Genomic DNA, 17,675 nt, shown 5'->3' with positions numbered 1-17,675 from the left:
GCATGCGCGCTGTGTTAAGAAGCAGTGCGGCTTGGTTGGGTTGTGTATCGGAGGACGCATGACTTTCAACCTTCGTCTCTCCCGAGCCCGTATGGGAGTTGTAGCGATGAGACAAGTTAGTAGCTACTAAAAACAATTGAATACCACGAAATTGGGGAGAAAAAGGGGTAAAAAAATAAATAAAGAAAACTGCACCTCTATAAGGTACTATGCATGTTTATAAGGCAATATAACCCTTCACAACGCATTTAGTAGTTCTATAAATACAGTACACAGTTCCACTGGATTTTTATTCAGGCAAACAAACTATTTGCGGCATTTAGGGCTTTGGAATGCCACCGGTAAATCAGTTGGTGCTAGTGACTCATAGAGTCAGGTGTGAGTACGCTGGTGTTCCTTTAAGCTTCCTGACTCACTGAACCTCTTCCCACACTGAGAGCAGTGATATGGCATCTCTCCTGTGGGAATACACTGGTGTGTCTTTAAATGTCCTGACACACTGAACCTCTTCCCACACTGGGAACAGTGGTATGGCCTTTCTCCTGTGTGAGTACGTTGGTGCACCTTTAAGTCTCCTGATCGATGGAAACTCTTCCCACACTGAGAGCAGTGGTGAGGTCTTGGCTTCCCTGTGTCTCTGTGTTTCTGTGTCTCTGTGTTTCTGGGTGAGGAGTGTGATTGGGGTGTGATCTGGAGTTGTTGAACACCGCCGAGAGCCACTGGGTGTTGCTAGTGTCTCTGATCTAATCCCTCCACTCCTCAGCAGCCTGACGTACTCTTCCCTGTGGGATCTCTTTGTGTGCTTGTAGAGGTAGATCTGAGCCGTGAAGGAGAACGGACAACCAGAGCAGGAAAAGATCTAAGACTGGGACGACTCATTCACACCTGAAAGCAAAGGAGAGTGAGAGGGAGGGGAGGAGAGAAACGGAAGGGGTATTCAGAGAGGTCAAAGAGAATAGCAAGCTGGATATAGAACTGAAGTGATGTTCAGAGGTCAAAGAGAATAGCAAACTGGATATAGAACTGAAGTGATGTTCAGAGGTCAAAGAGAATAGCAAACTGGATATAGAACTGAAGTGATGTTCAGAGGTCAAAGAGAATAGCAAACTGGATATAGAACTGAAGTGATGTTCAGAGGTCAAAGAGGATAGCAAACTGGATATAGAACTGAAGTGATGTTCAGAGGTCAAAGAGAATAGCAAACTGGATATAGAACTGAAGTGATGTTCAGAGGTCAAAGAGAATAGCAAACTGGATATAGAACTGAAGTGATGTTCAGAGGTCAAAGAGAATAGCAAACTGGATATAGAACTGAAGTGATGTTCAGAGGTCAAAGAGAATAGCAAACTGGATATAGAACTGAAGTGATGTTCAGAGGTCAAAGAGGATAGCAAACTGGATATAGAACTGAAGTGATGTTCAGAGGTCAAAGAGGATAGCAAACTGGATATAGAACTGAAGTGATGTTCAGAGGTCAAAGAGGATAGCAAACTGGATATAGAACTGAAGTGATGTTCAGAGGTCAAAGAGAATAGCAAACTGGATATAGAACTGAAGTGATGTTCAGAGGTCAAAGAGAATAGCAAACTGGATATAGAACTGAAGTGATGTTCAGAGGTCAAAGAGAATAGCAAACTGGATATAGAACTGAAGTGATGTTCAGAGGTCAAAGAGAATAGCAAACTGGATATAGAACTGAAGTGATGTTCAGAGGTCAAAGAGAATAGCAAACTGGATATAGAACTGAAGTGATGTTCAGAGGTCAAAGAGAATAGCAAACTGGATATAGAACTGAAGTGATGTTCAGAGGTCAAAGAGAATAGCAAACTGGATATAGAACTGAAGTGATGTTCAGAGGTCAAAGAGAATAGCAAACTGGATATAGAACTGAAGTGATGTTCATAGGTCAAAGAGAATAGCAAACTGGATATAGAACTGAAGTGATGTTCAGAGGTCAAAGAGAATAGCAAACTGGATATAGAACTGAAGTGATGTTCAGAGGTCAAAGAGAATAGCAAACTGGATATAGAACTGAAGTGATGTTCAGAGGTCAAAGAGAATAGCAAACTGGATATAGAACTGAAGTGATGTTCAGAGGTCAAAGAGAATAGCAAACTGGATATAGAACTGAAGTGATGTTCAGAGGTCAAAGAGAATAGCAAACTGGATATAGAACTGAAGTGATGTTCAGAGGTCAAAGAGAATAGCAAACTGGATATAGAACTGAAGTGATGTTCAGAGGTCAAAGAGGATAGCAAACTGGATATAGAACTGAAGTGATGTTCAGAGGTCAAAGAGGATAGCAAACTGGATATAGAACTGAAGTGATGTTCAGAGGTCAAAGAGAATAGAAAACTGGATATAGAACTGAAGTGATGTTCAGAGGTCAAAGAGAATAGCAAACTGGATATAGAACTGAAGTGATGTTCAGAGGTCAAAGAGAATAGCAAACTGGATATAGAACTGAAGTGATGTTCAGAGGTCAAAGAGGATAGCAAACTGGATATAGAACTGAAGTGATGTTCAGAGGTCAAAGAGAATAGCAAACTGGATATAGAACTGAAGTGATGTTCAGAGGTCAAAGAGAATAGCAAACTGGATATAGAACTGAAGTGATGTTCAGAGGTCAAAGAGAATAGCAAACTGGATATAGAACTGAAGTGATGTTCAGAGGTCAAAGAGAATAGCAAACTGGATATAGAACTGAAGTGATGTTCAGAGGTCAAAGAGAATAGCAAACTGGATATAGAACTGAAGTGATGTTCAGAGGTCAAAGAGAATAGCAAACTGGATATAGAACTGAAGTGATGTTCAGAGGTCAAAGAGAATAGCAAACTGGATATAGAACTGAAGTGATGTTCAGAGGTCAAAGAGAATAGCAAACTGGATATAGAACTGAAGTGATGTTCAGAGGTCAAAGAGAATAGCAAACTGGATATAGAACTGAAGTGATGTTCAGAGGTCAAAGAGGATAGCAAACTGGATATAGAACTGAAGTGATGTTCAGAGGTCAAAGAGAATAGCAAACTGGATATAGAACTGAAGTGATGTTCAGAGGTCAAAGAGAATAGCAAACTGGATATAGAACTGAAGTGATGTTCAGAGGTCAAAGAGAATAGCAAACTGGATATAGAACTGAAGTGATGTTCAGAGGTCAAAGAGAATAGCAAACTGGATATAGAACTGAAGTGATGTTCAGAGGTCAAAGAGAATAGCAAACTGGATATAGAACTGAAGTGATGTTCAGAGGTCAAAGAGAATAGCAAACTGGATATAGAACTGAAGTGATGTTCAGAGGTCAAAGAGAATAGCAAACTGGATATAGAACTGAAGTGATGTTCAGAGGTCAAAGAGAATAGCAAACTGGATATAGAACTGAAGTGATGTTCAGAGGTCAAAGAGAATAGCAAACTGGATATAGAACTGAAGTGATGTTCAGAGGTCAAAGAGAATAGCAAACTGGATATAGAACTGAAGTGATGTTCAGAGGTCAAAGAGAATAGCAAACTGGATATAGAACTGAAGTGATGTTCAGAGGTCAAAGAGAATAGCAAACTGGATATAGAACTGAAGTGATGTTCAGAGGTCAAAGAGAATAGCAAACTGGATATAGAACTGAAGTGATGTTCAGAGGTCAAAGAGAATAGCAAACTGGATATTGAACTGAAGCAAATACTGAAAGAAAAAGAAAGACTAATGACATCATTATATTCCACTTCACTTAAATAGAGAGATGGAAAGAGATGGGGAATTGAACAGGTAGTTCTAGAGCAGTGGTAGTCACTAATATTTCTGGGGGAGACACATTTGTGAAACACACTCACTGGGTGAGCTACCATAACCTACCCAAATCGATTCATATTCATGCCATTTGAAATACTATTAACAAGGACCATGAAGCTATTTTATTTACAATGTTTGGACACTTGGGGGAATTATCATTATCTCAATAATAGCACAAAATATCAAATCAGATAATGCCAAATTTCAGTCTGAAGGAAGCAGTGGTGGAAAGTACTTAGGTAAAAATACTTTAAAGTACTACTTAAGTAGTTTGTTGGGGTATCTGTACTTTACTTTACTACTTATATTGTTGACTACTTTTACTTGACTACATTCCTAAAGAAAATAATGTACTTTTTACTTACATTTTCCCTGACACCCAAAAGTACTAAACTCAGCAAAAAAAAAGAAACGTCCTCTCACTGTCAACTGTGTTTATGTTCAGCAAACGTAACATGTGTAAATATTTATATGAACATAACAAGATTCAACACCTGAGACATAAACGGAACAAGTTCCACAGACATGTGACTAACAGAAATTGAATAATGTGTCCCTGAACATAGGGGGTCAAAATCTAAAGTAACAGTCAGTATCTGGTGTGGCCACCAGCTGCATTAAGTACTGCAGTGCATCTCCTCCTCATGGACTACACCAGATTTGCCCGTTCTTGCTGTGAGATGTTACCCCACTCTTCCACCAAGGCACCTGCAAGTTCCCAGACATTTCTGGGGGGAATGGCCCTAGCCCTCACCCTACGATCCAACAGGTCCCAGACCTGCTCAATGGGATTGAGATCCGGGCTCTTCGCTGGCAATGGCAGAACTCTGACATTCCTGTCTTGCAGGAAATCATGCACAGAATGAGCAGTATGGCTGGTGGCATTGTCATGCTGGAGGGTCATGTCAGGATGAGCCTGCAGGAAGTGTACCACATGAGGGAGGAGGATGTCTTCCCTGTAACGCATAGCATTGAGATTGCCTGCAATGACAACAAGCTCCGTCTGATGATGCTGTGACACACCGCCCCAGACCATGACAGACCCTCCACCTCCAAATCGATCCCGCTCCAGAGTACAGGGCTCGGTGTAACGCTCATTCCTTTGACAATAAACGCGAATCTGACCATCCCCCCTTTTGAGACAAAACCGTGACTCATCAGTGAAGAGCACATTTTGCCAGTCCTGTCTGGTCCAGCGACGGTGGGTTTGTGCCCATAGGCAATGTTGTTGCCGGTGATGTCTGGTGAGGACCTGCCTTACAACAGGCCTACAAGCCCTCAGTCCAGCCTCTCTCAGCCTATTGCAGACAGTCTGAGCATTGAGAGGGGGATTGTGCGTTCCTGGTGTAACTCGGACAGTTGTTGTTGCCATCCTGTACCTGTCCTATAGGTGTGATGTTCGGATGTACCGATCCTGTGCAGGTGTTGTTACACGTGGTCTGCCACTGCGAGGACGATCAGCTGTCCGTCCTGTCTCCCTGTAGCGCTGTCTTAGGCGTCTCACAGTACGGACATTGCAATTTATTGCCCTGGCCACATCTGCAGTCCTCATGCCTCCTTGCAGCATGCCTAAGGCACGTTCACGCAGATGAGCAGGGACCCTGGGCATCTGTCTTTTTTCATTTTTCCAGAGTCAGTAGAAAGGCCTCTTTAGTGTCCTAAGTTTTCATAACTGTGACCTTAATTGCCTACTGTCTGTAAGCTGTTAGTGTCTTAACGACCGTTCCACAGATGCATGTTCATTAATTGTTTATGGTTCCTTGAACAAGCATGGGAAACAGTGTGAAAACCCTTTAACAATGTAGAAAGATTGAAATTTTGCCAATTATCTTTGAAAGACAGGGTCATGAATAAGGGACATTTCTTTTTTTGCTGAGTTTAGTTACATTTTGAATGCTTAGCAGGACACGAAAATGGACTAATTCGCACACTTATCAAGAGAACATCCCTGGTCATCCCGAATGCCTCCAATTTGGCAGACTCACTAAACACAAATGCTTAGTTTAAATGATGTCTGTGTGTTGAAGTGTGCTCTTGGCTATCCGTAAATTAAAAAAACAAGAAAATCATGCCGTCTGGTTAGCTTAATATAAGGAATTTTAAATTATTAATACTTGACCTTTTACTTTTGATACTTAAGTATATTTTAGCGATTACATTTAAATCAAATCAAATCAAATCAAATTTTATTTGTCACATACACATGGTTAGCAGATGTTAATGCGAGTGTAGCGAAATGCTTGTGCTTCTAGTTCCGACAATGCAGTAATAACCAACAAGTAATCTAACTAACAATTCCAAAACTACTGTCTTGTACACAGTGTAAGGGGATAAAGAATATGTACATAAGGATATATGAATGAGTGATGGTACAGAGCAGCATAGGCAAGATACAGTAGATTGTATCGAGTACAGTATATACATATGAGATGAGTATGTAAACAAAGTGGCATAGTTAAAGTGGCTAGTGATACATGTATTACATAAGGATACAGTCGATGATATAGAGTACAGTATATACGTATGCCTATGAGATGAATAATGTAGGGTAAGTAACATTATATAAGGTAGCATTGTTTAAAGTGGCTAGTGATATATTTACATCATTTCCCATCAATTCCCATTATTAAAGTGGCTGGAGTTGAGTCAGTGTCAGTGTGTTGGCAGCAGCCACTCAATGTTAGTGGTGGCTGTTTAACAGTCTGATGGCCTTGAGATAGAAGCTGTTTTTCAGTCTCTCGGTCCCAGCTTTGATGCACCTGTACTGACCTCGCCTTCTGGATGATAGCGGGGTGAACAGGCAGTGGCTCGGGTGGTTGATGTCCTTGATGATCTTTATGGCCTTCCTGTGACATCGGGTGGTGTAGGTGTCCTGGAGGGCAGGTAGTTTGCCCCCGGTGATGCGTTGTGCAGACCTCACCACCCTCTGGAGAGCCTTACGGTTGAGGGCGGAGCAGTTGCCGTACCAGGCGGTGATACAGCCCGCCAGGATGCTCTCGATTGTGCATCTGTAGAAGTTTGTGAGTGCTTTTGGTGACAAGCCAAATTTCTTCAGCCTCCTGAGGTTGAAGAGGCGCTGCTGCGCCTTCTTCACAATGCTGTCTGTGTGAGTGGACCAATTCAGTTTGTCTGTGATGTGTATGCCGAGGAACTTAAAACTTGCTACCCTCTCCACTACTGTTCCATCGATGTGGATAGGGGGGTGTTCCCTCTGCTGTTTCCTGAAGTCCACAATCATCTCCTTAGTTTTGTTGACGTTGAGTGTGAGGTTATTTTCCTGACACCACACTCCGAGGGCCCTCACCTCCTCCTTGTAGGCCGTCTCGTCGTTGTTGGTAATCAAGCCTACCACTGTTGTGTCGTCCGCAAACTTGATGATTGAGTTGGAGGCGTGCGTGGCCACGCAGTCGTGGGTGAACAGGGAGTACAGGAGAGGGCTCAGAACGCACCCTTGTGGGGCCCCAGTGTTGAGGATCAGCGGGGAGGAGATGTTGTTGCCTACCCTCACCACCTGGGGGCGGCCCGTCAGGAAGTCCAGTACCCAGTTGCACAGGGCGGGGTCGAGACCCAGGGTCTCGAGCTTGATGACGAGCTTGGAGGGTACTATGGTGTTGAATGCCGAGCTGTAGTCAATGAACAGCATTCTCACATAGGTATTCCTCTTGTCCAGATGGGTTAGGGCGGTGTGCAGTGTGGTTGAGATTGCATCGTCTGTGGACCTATTTGGGCGGTAAGCAAATTGGAGTGGGTCTAGGGTGTCAGGTAGGGTGGAGGTGATATGGTCCTTGACTAGTCTCTCAAAGCACTTCATGATGACGGAAGTGAGTGCTACGGGCCGGTAGTCGTTTAGCTCAGTTACCTTAGCTTTCTTGGGAACAGGAACAATGGTGGCCCTCTTGAAGCATGTGGGAACAGCAGACTGGTATAGGGATTGATTGAATATGTCCGTAAACACACCGGCCAGCTGGTCTGCGCATGCTCTGAGGGCGCGGCTGGGGATGCCGTCTGGGCCTGCAGCCCTGCGAGGGTTAACACGTTTAAATGTCTTACTCACCTCGGCTGCAGTGAAGGAGAGACCGCATGTTTTCGTTGCAGGCCGTGTCAGTGGCACTGTATTGTCCTCAAAGAGGGCAAAAAAGTTATTTAGTCTGCCTGGGAGCAGGACATCCTGGTCCGTGACTGGGCTGGATTTCTTCCTGTACTCCGTGATTGACTGTAGACCCTGCCACATGCCTCTTGTGTCTGAGCCGTTGAATTGAGATTCTACTTTGTCTCTGTACTGACGCTTAGCTTGTTTGATAGCCTTGCGGAGGGAATAGCTGCACTGTTTGTATTCGGTCATGTTACCAGACACCTTGCCCTGATTAAAAGCAGTGGTTCGCGCTTTCAGTTTCACGCGAATGCTGCCATCAATCCACGGTTTCTGGTTAGGGAATGTTTTAATCGTTGCTATGGGAACGACATCTTCAACGCACGTTCTAATGAACTCACACACCGAATCAGCGTATTCGTCAATGTTGTTGTCTGACGCAATACGAAACATGTCCCAGTCCACGTGGTGGAAGCAGTCTTGGAGTGTGGAGTCAGCTTGGTCGGACCAGCGTTGGACAGACCTCAGCGTGGGAGCCTCTTGTTTTAGTTTCTGTCTGTAGGCAGGGATCAACAAAATGGAGTCGTGGTCAGCTTTTCCGAAAGGGGGGCGGGGCAGGGCCTTATATGCGTCGCGGAAGTTAGAGTAACAATGATCCAAGGTCTTTCCACCCCTGGTTGCGCAATCGATATGCTGATAAAATTTAGGGAGTCTTGTTTTCAGATTAGCCTTGTTAAAATCCCCAGCTACAATGAATGCAGCCTCAGGATATGTGGTTACCAGTTTGCAAAGAGTTAAATAAAGTTCGTTCAGAGCCATCGATGTGTCTGCTTGGGGGGGGATATATACGGCTGTGATTATAATCGAAGAGAATTCTCTTGGTAGATAATGCGGTCTACATTTGATTGTGAGGAATTCTAAATCAGGTGAACAGAAGGATTTGAGTTCCTGTATGTTTCTTTCATCACACCATGTCGCGTTAGTCATAAGGCATACGCCCCCGCCCCTCTTCTTACCAGAAAGATGTTTGTTTCTGTCTGCGCGATGTTAATACTTTAAGTACATTTTAAACCAAATACTTTTAGACTTTTACTCAAGTAGTATTTTACTAGGTGACTTTCACTTTCACTTGAGCCATTTCCAACTAAGGTATCTTTACTTTTACTCAAGTATGACAATTGGGTACTTTTTCCACAGCTGGAAGGAAGTATGTTTTGGGGTGATTGAAATGCATCAAAGGTATTGGAAAGTTCAGGAAAACATTAGGGTTGATCATTAAGCAATCTGTGTGTATGGTCTACCGTGGAGAACCCATTTATTTCCACTAGTCATTCTGTGCAGATACATTCACATCACTCCGCCTTCTAACAAGGCCTGCACAGCCTGTGTGCCATAGATGGAAACAGACGGACTGTATGAAGGAGAACTCACAGACAAGGTGCTGGCCATGGAGAGTGGCTACTCCTGGGTGGTGAGAGGAGTGGGTGTGTCTGTCTGACTGACTTATCTGTCTGATTAAAGCGCAACATCAAGTTCTGATTGGCTGAGTGAAATAACTGCTGAGATGCAATTGTTCCTCAGATCTACAAAAGCAAGCAGAGTGACGAGTACATTGATGCCAAGAGAGACACTCACTCCAACTGGATGTGTGTCTTTTCTCCAGCCGTCTATCCCTCTCTCTATCTATCTCTCCTCCATCCCTCTGTCTCTCCATCCATCCCTCTCACCATATCTCTCTCTCCATCCATCCCTTTCTCCATATCTCCATCCATCCCTCTCTCCATATCTCTATCTCTCCATTCATCCCTCTCTCTCTCCATCTATCCCTCTCTCTCTCCATCTATCTCTCTCTCTATCTCTCCATCCATCCCTCTCTATCTCTCTATCCATCCCTCTCTCCATATCTCTATCTCTCCATCTATCCCTCTCTATCTCTCCATCTATCCCTCTCTCAATCTCTCCATCTATCCCTCTCGCTATCTCTCCATCATCCCTCTATCTCTCCATCTATCCTTCTCTCTCTCCATCCATCCCTCTCTCCATCTCTCCATCCATCCCTCTCTATCTCTCTAACCATCCCTCTGTCCATATCTCTATCTCTCCATCTATCCCACTCTCTATCTCTCCATTTATCCCTCTCTCTATCTCTCCACTGTGCTAACTAACCTCCAGGCAAGCTTCAATGCCATACAACACTCCTTCCGTGGCCTCCAACTGCTCTTAAACGCTAGTAAAACCAAATGCATGCTTTTCAACCGTTCACTGCCCGCACCCGCCCACCCGACTAGCATCACCACCCTGGACGGTTCCGACCTAGAATATGTGGACAACTATAAATACCTAGGTGTCTGGCTAGACTGTAAACTCTCCTTCCAGACTCATATTAAACATCTCCAATCCAAAATCAAATCTAGAATCGGCTTTCTATTTCACAAAGCCTCCTTCACTCACGCCGCCAAACTTACCCTTGTAAAGCTGACTATCCTATCGATCCTCGACTTCGGCGATGTCATCTACAAAATAGCTTCCAACACTCTACTCAGCAAACTGGATGCAGTCTATCACAGTGCCATCCGTTTTGTTACCAAATAACCTTATACCACCCACCACTGCAACCTGTATGCTCTAGTCGGCTGGCCCTCGCTACATATTCGTCGCCAGACCCACTGGCTCCAGGTCATCTTTTTTTTTTTTTTTTTTTTCACCTTTATTTAACCAGGTAGGCTAGTTGAGAACAAGTTCTCATTTGCAACTGTGACCTGGCCAAGATAAAGCATAGCAGTGTGAACAGACAACACAGAGTTACACATGGAGTAAACAATTAACAAGTCAATAACACAGTAGAAAAAAAGGAGAGTCTATATACATTGTGTGCAAAAGGCATGAGGAGGTAGGCGAATAATTACAATTTTGCAGATTAACACTGGAGTGATAAATGATCAGATAGTCATGTACAGGTAGAGATATTGGTGTGCAAAAGAGCAGAAAAGTAAATAAATAAAAACAGTATGGGGATGAGGTAGGTAAAAATGGGTGGGCTATTTACCGATAGACTATGTACAGCTGCAGCGATCGGTTAGCTGCTCAGATAGCAGATGTTTGAAGTTGGTGAGGGAGATAAAAGTCTCTAACTTCAGCGATTTTTGCAATTCGTTCCAGTCACAGGCAGCAGAGAACTGGAATGAAAGGCGGCCAAATGAGGTGTTGGCTTTAGGGATGATCAGTGAGACACCTGCTGGAGCGCGTGTTACGGGTGGGTGTTGCCATCGTGACCAGTGAACTGAGATAAGGCGGAGCTTTACCTAGCATGGACTTGTAGATGACCTGGAGCCAGTGGGTCTGGCGACGAATATGTAGCGAGGGCCAGCTGACTAGAGCATACAGGTCGCAGTGGTGGGTGGTATAAGGTGCTTTAGTGACAAAACGGATGGCACTGTGATAAACTGCATCCAGTTTGCTGAGTAGAGTGTTGGAAGCTATTTTGTAGATGACATCACCGAAGTCGAGGATCGGTAGGATAGTCAGTTTTACTAGGGTAAGTTTGGCGGCGTGAGTGAAGGAGGCTTTGTTGCGGAATAGAAAGCAGACTCTAGATTTGATTTTCGATTGGAGATGTTTGATATGAGTCTGGAAGGAGAGTTTACAGTCTAGCCAGACACCTAGGTACTGATAGATGTCCACATATTCAAGGTCGGAACCATCCAGGGTGGTGATGCTAGTCAGGCGTGCGGGTGCAGGCAGCGAACGGTTGAAAAGCATGCATTTGGTTTTACTAGCGTTTAAGAGCAGTTGGAGGCCACGGAAGGAGTGTTGTATGGCATTGAAGCTCGTTTGGAGGTTAGATAGCACAGTGTCCAAGGACGGGCCGGAAGTATATAGAATGGTGTCATCTGTGTAGAGGTGGATCAGGGAATCGCCCGCAGCAAGAGCAACATCATTGATATATACAGAGAAAAGAGTCGGCCCGAGAATTGAACCTTGTGGCACCCCCATGGAGACTGCCAGAGGACCGGACAGCATGCCCTCCGATTTGACACACTGAACTCTGTCTGCAAAGTAGTTGGTGAACCAGGCAAGGCAGTCATCAGAAAAACCGAGGCTACTGAGTCTGCCGATAAGAATATGGTGATTGACAGAGTCGAAAGCCTTGGCAAGGTCGATGAAGACGGCTGCACAGTACTGTCTTTTATCGATGGCGGTTATGATATCGTTTAGTACCTTGAGCGTGGCTGAGGTGCACCCGTGACCGGCTCGGAAACCAGATTGCACAGCGGAGAAGGTACGGTGGGATTCGAGATGGTCAGTGACCTGTTTGTTGACTTGGCTTTCGAAGACCTTAGATAGGCAGGGCAGGATGGATATAGGTCTGTAAACAGTTTGGGTCCAGGGTGTCTCCCCCTTTGAAGAGGGGGATGACTGCGGCAGCTTTCCAATCCTTGGGGATCTCAGACGATATGAAAGAGAGGTTGAACAGGCTGGTAATAGGGGTTGCGACAATGGCGGCGGATAGTTTCAGAAATAGAGGGTCCAGATTGTCAAGCCCAGCTGATTCGTACGGGTCCAGGTTTTGCAGCTCTTTCAGAACATCTGCTATCTGGATTTGGGTAAAGGAGAACCTGGAGAGGCTTGGGCGAGTAGCTGCGGGGGGGGCGGAGCTGTTGGCCGAGGTTGGAGTAGCCAGGCGGAAGGCATGGCCAGCCGTTGAAAAATGCTTGTTGAAGTTTTCGATAATCATGGATTTATCGGTGGTGACCGTGTTACCTAGCCTCAGTGCAGTGGGCAGCTGGGAGGAGGTGCTCTTGTTCTCCATGGACTTCACAGTGTCCCAGAACTTTTTGGAGTTGGAGCTACAGGATGCAAATTTCTGCCTGATTAAGCTGGCCTTTGCTTTCCTGACTGACTGCGTGTATTGGTTCCTGACTTCCCTGAACAGTTGCATATCGCGGGGACTATTCGATGCTATTGCATGTCCGCCACAGGATGTTTTTGTGCTGGTCGAGGGCAGTCAGGTCTGGAGTGAACCAAGGGCTATATCTGTTCTTAGTTCTGCATTTTTTGAACGGAGCATGCTTAACTAAAATGGTGAGGAAGTTACTTTTAAAGAATGACCAGGCATCCTCAACTGACGGGATGAGGTCAATATCCTTCCAGGATACACGGGCCAGGTTCGATTAGAAAGGCCTGCTCACAGAAGTGTTTTAGGGAGCGTTTGACAGTGATGAGGGGTGGTCGTTTGACTGCGGATCCGTAGCGGATACAGGCAATGAGGCAGTGATCGCTGAGATCCTGGTTGAAGACAGCGGAGGTGTATTTGGAGGGCCAGTTGGTCAGGATGACGTCTATGAGGGTGCCCTTGTTTACAGATTTAGGGTTGTACCTGGTGGGTTCCTTGATGATTTGTGTGAGATTGAGGGCATCTAGCTTAGATTGTAGGACTGCCGGGATGTTAAGCATATCCCAGTTTAGGTCACCTAACAGAACAAACTCTGAAGCTAGATGGGGGGCGATCAATTCACAAATGGTGTCCAGGGCACAGCTGGGAGCTGAGGGGGGTCGGTAGCAGGTGGCAACAGTGAGAGACTTATTTCTGGAGAGAGTCATTTTTAAAATTAGTAGTTCGAACTACTAGTCTATGCTAGGTAAAGCTCCGCCTTATCTCAGTTCACTGGTCACAATAACAACACCCACCCACCCGTAGCACACGTTCCAGCAGGTATATCTGATCATCCCCAAAGCCAACACCTCATTTGGCCACCTTTCCTTCCAGTTCTCTGCTGCCAGTGACTTGGAACGAATTGCAAAAATCGCTGAAGTTGGAGACTTTTATTTCCCTCACCAACTTTAAACATCAACTATCTGAGCAGCTAACTGATCACTGCAGCTGTACATAGTCCATCTGTAAATAGCCCACCCAATCTACCTACCTCATCCCCATACTGTTTATATTTTATTTACTATTCTGCTCTTTTGCACACCAGTATCTCTACTTGCACATCATCATCTGCTCATCTATCACTCCAGTGTTAATCTGCTAAATTGTAATTACTTTGCTACTATGGCCTATTTATTGCCTACCTCCTCACGCCATTTACACACACTGTATATAGACTTTCTTTTTTTCTATTGTGTCATTGACTTGTTATTGTGTTATTGGCTTGTTTATTGTTTACTCCATGTGTAACTCTGTGTTGTTGTCTGTGTCACACTGCTTTGCTTTATCTTGGCCAGGTCGCAGTTGCAAATTAGAACTTGTTCTCAACTAGCCTACCTGGTTAAATAAAGGTGAAATAAAATAAATAAAATAAATATGGGTCCTGAGATCCTCAAAAGGTTCTACAGCTGCAACATAGAGAGCATCCTGACTGGTTGCATCACTGCCTGGTACAGCAATTGCTCAGCCTCTGACCGCAAGGCACTACAGAGGGTAGTGAGTACGGCCCAGTTCATCACTGGGGCTAAGCTGCCTGCCATCCAGGACCTCTACACCAGGCGGTGTCAGAGGGAGGCCCTAAAAATTGTCAAAGACCCCAGCCACCCCAGTCATAGACTGTTCTCTCTACTACAGCATGGCAAGCGGTACCAGAGTGCTAAGTGTAAGGCAAAAAGGCTTCTCAACAGTTTTTACCCCCAAGCCATAAGACTCCTGAACAGGTAACAGGTAAATGGCTACCCAGACTATTTTCATTGTGCCCCCCCCAACCCCTCTTTTCCGCTGCTGCTACTCTCTGTTTATCATATATGCATAGTCACTTGAACTATACATTCATGTACATACTACCTCAATTGGGCCGACCAACCAGTGCTCCCGCACATTGGCTAACCAGGCTATCTGCATTGTGTCCTGCCACCCACCACCTGCCAACCCCTTTTTAACGCTACTGCTACTCTCTGTTCATCATATATGCATAGTCACTTTAACCATATCTACATGTACACACTACCTCAATCAGCCTGACTAACCAGTGTCTGTGTGTCAAATCAAATCAAATTTTATTTGTCACATACACATGGTTAGCAGATGTTAATGCGAGTGTAGCGAAATGCTTGTGCTTCTAGTTCCGACAATGCAGTAATAACCAACGAGTAATCTAACTAACAATTCCAAAACTACTACCTTATACACACAAGTGTAAAGGGATAAAGAATATGTACATAAAGATATATGAATGAGTGATGGTACAGAGCGGCATAGGCAAGATGCAGTAGATGGTATCTAGTACAGTATATACAAATGAGATGAGTATGTAAACAAAGTGGCATAGTTTAAAGTGGCTAGTGATACATGTATTACATAAAGATGCAGTAGATGATATAGAGTACAGTATATACGTATACATATGAGATAAATAATGTAGGGTATGTAAACATTATATTAAGTAGCACTGTTTAAAGTGGCTAGTGATATATTTTACCACTGTTGTGTCGTCGCTACTTTTATAGCCTCGCTACTGTATATAGCCTGTCTTTTTACTGATGTTTTATTTCTTTACTTACCTATTGTTCACCTAATAAGCATTTCACTAAGCATTTCACTGTAAGGTCTACCTGTTGTATTCAGCGCACGTGACAAATAAACTTTAATTTGATATGCTAGCCAGCAGATAAAACAAGACATTAGGGACAATTGAACCAAATATCACAAAATTACTGTATCTATAAAGACCTTAAAAACAGGTTCATGAAGGTACACTGTTTTTAGATGGAGACTCACAGAAGTAATCTTCGTCTCTCAGCTCCTCTTCCTCAGTAGAGCTGACTCTGGCTCTGCTGCGAAGGTTCACACCTCGAGTGAATCTCTTCACCTCTGACATCTGCTGTCTTCATCTGCTCTGACACACACACTTGGTCCTATAACGACGAGGAGAGGAAATCGTTACACAGAGTAGCAACAGTAGAGATGTTATTACTCAGAGACATGTATTACTACTGATTACTAAATACTTGCGAGGATATCTTCATGGAATTAGTCAACATTAATAAAATATCCTCTCTCCTTCGCTCTCTCCCTCCTCACTCACCCTGTGAGAGCTGCTGGATGTGCTCTATCCTTCACTCCCGCTCTCCACCTCTCCCCCAATGCCCCCCCCATCTCTCCTTTGTTCTCGTCCTCTACTCCACTCTTCCACTCTGATTCCATCTCTCCTTCGCTCTCTCTCTCCTTTTCTCCATCTCTCTCTTTGTTCATCGGCTCCTGTTTCTCCTCTTCTCCCTCTCTTTCCTTCTCTTTCTTTGTCTTCCGCTCAGTCTCGTTCCTACTCTCTCTCTCCTCTCCTTCTCTCTCTCCAGTCAGCTCATCCAAGTGAGGTTGTCTTGAAGGTTCTCTTCCCGTTTTGTGACTGTCCCAGTCAGTCAACATCCAGGTGAAAATACATGTCACCACTGGTCCTCTGCTCAGCTGTGGTCTGGCTGTGGTCGAGGGGTCAGACCTTGTGGTTTTCTGTGTAGCAGTGGGCGTGGTTGAGTCTGTGGTCACTTCTGAGCTAGTCGAGGTTTTAGGTGTGGCTGTGGTGTCAGAACGTTTGGGGATGAGGTTAAGGTCTGTGTCTCAGTAGGAGTTAAGGTCTCTGTGTTGAGGGTTTTGGTTGAGGCTGAGATAGCAGGTGAGATATAGGACTCTGTAGTCACTGATGTTTGAGTTGTTCTGGACTGAGGGGGTTTAGAAGTGGTTTCTGTTGAAGGTGTTCTGGACTGAGGGGGTTTAGAAGTTGAGGCTGTAGAAGGTGTTCTGGACTGAGGGGGTTTAGAAGTGGAGGCTGTAGAAGGTGTTCTGGACTGAGGGAGTTTAGAAGTGGAGGCTGTAAAATGTGTTCTGGACTGGGGGGGGGGTTAGATGTGGAGGCTGTAGAAGGTGTTCTGGACTGAGGGGGTTTAGATGTGGAGGCTGTAGAAGGTGTTCTGGACTGAGGGGGTTTAGATGTGGAGGCTTTAGAAGGTGTTCTGGACTGAGGGGGTTTAGATGTGGAGGCTGTAGAAGGTGTTCTGGACTGAGGGGGGTTAGATGTGGAGGCTGTAGAAGGTGTTCTGGACTGAGGGGGTTTAGATGTGGAGGCTGTAGAAGGTGTTCTGGACTGAGGGAGTTTAGAAGTTGTTCTGGAATTCTTCTCCCTTCTCCTTTGAGTTTTACCCTGGTGTTGTCTCCAGGTGAGGGGTCCATTCTTCCTCTTCCTCTTCCTCCACTGTGTCACTAGGTCCTTGTGGGGGCGATCTGGGCTCTCTCTCCCTCCCCTCCCGGCCACGCCCCATAAACACAGGGACCAGCAGCTGCAGACCTGGGGTGTATTCAGAGAGGTAGCACAATCCGAACTTTCCACATAGAAATATAACGAATAGAGAGGTCACAATTCCCTGATCAACCTGACAGACAATTATATCTGTTCTACATAACACATTTCTATCTGAGGCTAATGTCCTGAAACAGGCCCCTGAGGAACAACAGAGAGCATTAGCCTTCATCACAATAGTAGCCTTCATCACAATAGTCATGGCCTCATAGAGATATATAGTACCTATAACCAGCATGGCCAAGTGGTTCCTCTTCATGTTTTCTCCCATTCGGCCAAACTGGTCCATTTGCTCTGGAAAAATACACCTTCATCTCCTCACAGTCATCCTAAGAGTTAGCAAAAGACAGGTGTGCACACAGACACAAAGAGCATCGGCCTAATTAACTTAATAAGCACCAAGACATTTGAGCACCAAGACATCTGAAAACAAATTGACGTTGGTGCTACATGTTAAAGTTAGGCCTACTGTTGTCCACGTCATCGCTAGAACTCACCTCTCCACTGGTGTAGCACGTGTT

The 17,675-nt window shown here is 44.8% G+C and overlaps 2 pseudogenes; both read right to left on the bottom strand.

Annotated features, from left to right (window-relative positions):
* Positions 1-372: 372 nt before the first annotated feature.
* Positions 373-15,684, bottom strand: LOC149975447 (uncharacterized; annotated as a pseudogene).
* A 94-nt stretch (positions 15,685-15,778) lies between these two features.
* On the bottom strand, positions 15,779-17,443 carry LOC149975446 (uncharacterized; annotated as a pseudogene).
* Between the last annotated feature and the right edge of the window lie 232 nt (positions 17,444-17,675).

The sequence above is a fragment of the Oncorhynchus mykiss genome, chromosome 18 (assembly GCF_057628025.1).
Source record: "Oncorhynchus mykiss isolate SJ-2025 chromosome 18, ASM5762802v1, whole genome shotgun sequence".
Taxonomy (NCBI): domain Eukaryota; kingdom Metazoa; phylum Chordata; class Actinopteri; order Salmoniformes; family Salmonidae; genus Oncorhynchus; species Oncorhynchus mykiss.
This window is presented reverse-complemented; position numbering and strand designations above follow the sequence as displayed.